The following is a 3,885-nucleotide window of genomic DNA, read 5'->3' as shown; positions in this document are numbered from 1 at the left end:
TGGTTAGAAATTGTCCCAATACCAAATCAAAATTCTGAAACAATAGCAAAAGCTGTGGTTGATAATTTTATATCTAAGTATGGTTGTCCCACAGAAATTCACTCAGATCAAGGAAAGAATGTAGATGGTGTACTTATGCAAAAACTGTGTCATCTGTTACAAATGGCTAAAACGCGAACAACACCCTACCACCCGCAATCTAATGGTCAAGTGGAAAGATATAATCGTTCAGTATTACAAGCAATCCGATGCTATCTTAAGAACAAACAACATGAATGGGATCTTCATTTGCAACAGATTGCAGGTGCCATTAGAGCAACAGAAAACAGACAGACTGAGTTCACACCAAATTTTATGTTCCTTGGAAGGGAGACAACCCAACCTATAGATTTAATTTTAGGTACATGTGACTTAAACAATCCAGAGAAAGAAGCTCCTGAGTATGTACAGGACCTAAGAACAATCTTAACAGAATGTCATCAAATTGCACGTGATAATATTGGCAAAGCTCAAAATAGACAAAAACGCTATTATGACACAAAATTGTATCAAAATACATATAATATTGGAGATGTTGTTCTTAGAATAGATTCAGCTACAAAAGTGGGTCAAAGTTCAAAACTAAGATCACCTTGGAAGGGTCCATACATTGTAACTGAAGTCAAATCACCTGTCTTATTTAAGATCATTGATAAGAGAAATAGAGAAACTGTTGTACATCATGACCGCATCAAACTTTGTCAAGATCTGGATTATCCCGGCTGGGTTAAAAGAATCAGAAATAAAATTTTTGATGAGAATGACAAAGAATCAAAGACTAGTGAGGAATCTTTAAATGCAGCTTTGGAGTCTGAAGATAAAGTTTCTGATATTATTAACCTTTTCAATGCTAGGGATGATGCGTCGGATATTCTGATGCATCATCAGAGTGCTAGTTCAGACTCCAATTCTGCAGATAGAACAAATCAGGATATAACAAGAGGAAAAAGAACAAGACAGAGACCCAAATACTTGGCGGATTTCGTACAGGATTAAATTAATATCTCTGCATGCATGTGAATAACATATTCCATGAATTATTTGTTTTTATCATAATTATATTTAAAAAAAAAAAAAAAAATGCTTAAATTTTATATTAACTAGTGTTAAGTTACAGTATATAATATTGTAAATAAAAATTACAATTCTTTTAGAAATGTCTGATTAAGAGGAGAGTCACTTTGAACCAGATTATGAAGAAGATTGTCTCCCAGACCATATAAAAGGTTCTACATTAGGTAAAAAGGGAAAAAAGTGTCCTGTATGTAGTTCAAGATTTACTCATGTAAGAAGACATGTCATTCAAGAACATATTCCTTGGTTTATGTATCCTAGAACATCTTGCTGGAAATGTGAACTAGGGTTTGGCCAAGAAAGGTTTCTAAGATTACATTTGGAAAAAGAACATTTTGATGATTCCACAGATTGCAGATATGATATTAACCTTCATGGTCAAAGATGGATTGAAGAGATATCTATTTTTTTGGCCAAGTTTGATATGGTCAAAACACTATCTTTCATCAACACTAATGAACGATTCATGTCCTGTCAAGGAGCAATCTGGCAAGAGGATGACCTTGAACAAATCTTATCTTATTTGAACGAGACAAAACAACATTTCCCTTTAACAAAAATGCCGTACCCAGCTCAAAATATCACAAGTATATTCCATTGGAAAATATTGAGCATTCTTTTAGACATAAATAAAATTCATACAGTTTATTTGAAAAATAACAATCTTCAGAAAAACAAGAAAATACTTATTGTGGGTTCTTCATTTATTTATTGGGCACATCAAAGATCAACAATGCTAAATTCCTCAGATCTTGGTCTAAAAAATGTTCAAATTACTTGGCATGGAATTAGAGGAATGAAATGGTGTTCCCTTGTCGAAACTGTTAATTCTCTAACAGATAACAATAGTCCTGATATCATGGTTATTCACTTGGGATCCAATGATATTTCTTTTTGTAGCTCACTGCCTCTTATCAAGAAAATGAAAACTGATATAAGTTTGTTTACTGAAAAATTTGGAAATACAATTTTGATTTTTTCGGAAGTTTTATCCAGGAGATTTTGGGGTAGAATTGATGGCTGGGAGGGAGAAAAGAAGAAAATTTATATTAATAAAGAAGTAGGATCATTCGTTGAAGAAAAGGGAGGGAAAGTAGTAGTACACAATAAAATTTATTGGAAAAATAAATCACTGTTTAGGGGAGATGGAATTCATTTATCCGACAAGGGAAATGACATTTTATTAGAGGACTTTAAGGAATGTCTAGGAAGATTGTGTTGATTTTATAATTGTGTATAGTGATTTTTAGTTGTAAATAAATGTGTAATATACAACATTTGATTTTAAGATTTTGGCATTAAGTCGGAAATTCTGATTTGTGCCATACGGTGTGATTTTATTAAAATGGGGAGGAATGTAGTATATGTAATTAAGATCGGGTTCGGCATTCCGATCAGCTGATTGATTATTCCTCAGTTGTGAACAGAACCTGGAATAGCAAAGACGTCCCCCGGTCGGCTAGGCTATTCAAGACACAACTCAGGTGGGTAGTAACTTTAAGTTACCCCTCACCACTTGTCACGTTTAATACTAACAAATAAATAAATCCAATTACTAACATCACTTCACAACAGAGTTATCTCTCTTAGAATACGTAATGTAAATAACAAACACTACATCCCTTCCTTTCTCGCAATACAACTATGTTCCAAATGAAATAACTTCTAAAAAGTAATCAATTAAACACATATGCAGCGCCATACTAATTTGTACATTGGCACAAATCAATTACTTGTGTTCACAAAAACATAATAAAAATTCCTCATTTAACATGAATATTTCATATTAAATTTTACCAATATCAGAATGCCAATTCACAGTTATTTCAAAGGAAGTTATTAATACATTGAAAATCCCTCAAATCTTGATGGCAGTTTCTTATTTCTTACAGGTCTACTTTGAACACCAACAGTTTCACTACTTTTATCATTGGACATACTGACAGACTCAGAACTACACTGACTTTCTGAGTTACAACTTACATTTGTACTTGGATATGTCTCACAGTTTTCATCAACTCTCTCATCATTTTCAATTAATTTTGGTTCATTTGACAAACAATTACGCTCTCTCTCATTGAATTTCTTTAAATGTGTAACATTTCGTTTGTACTGTACACCTTCATCTGATTCAATAACTACACTATTGCCTTTCATCTCAACAACTTTAAACGGTGATGCGTTAAATGGTGTGGATAATTTGTGTTCGCGATCTTGTTTAACAAGAACTTTATCACCCGTATGAATATCGGATTCAACCGCTCTTCGACGTTTATCGGAATACATTTCGCCCTTTTCCTTCTGTTCCGCATCGCGATCGCGTACTTCAAGATCATCAACATTGTAGTCAAAAAGTTCAGGTAACTTTGTGCGAAGCTTGCGACCAAACAATAACTGAGATGGACTAACACCAGTCGTCGTGTGGCGTATTACGATACATTACAAGAAATTTATCAAGTTCCGCTTTCCAATCTCGACCTTCAGCGTGAGCAATTCTAACACGTTTCAGTATTGATCTATTTTGGCGCTCAACTTCACCATTCGCCTGCGGCCATAGAGGAGTCGTTCTGTGGTGGACAATACCGTTGTCCAACATGAAATCTTTAAAATGCTGACTCACAAACTGAGGACCATTATCTGTATGGATTGATAACGGCAACCCATTGGCGGATCCAGAGGGGGGGGGGGGGGGGGGGTTCCGGGGGTCGGAACCCCCCCTTTCCCTGGGACATATGAATTTTTTTGAAAACTACTAATGCCTATTTAAAGGTA

At 34.7% G+C, this 3,885-nt stretch overlaps 1 pseudogene; it reads left to right on the top strand.

The window, feature by feature from the left end:
- Positions 1 to 481: 481 nt before the first annotated feature.
- LOC128181853 (uncharacterized) lies at positions 482 to 2,688 on the top strand (annotated as a pseudogene).
- Positions 2,689 to 3,885: the final 1,197 nt, after the last annotated feature.

Source organism: Crassostrea angulata, chromosome 4 (assembly GCF_025612915.1).
Source record: "Crassostrea angulata isolate pt1a10 chromosome 4, ASM2561291v2, whole genome shotgun sequence".
Taxonomy (NCBI): Eukaryota; Metazoa; Mollusca; class Bivalvia; order Ostreida; family Ostreidae; genus Magallana; species Magallana angulata.
This window is presented reverse-complemented; position numbering and strand designations above follow the sequence as displayed.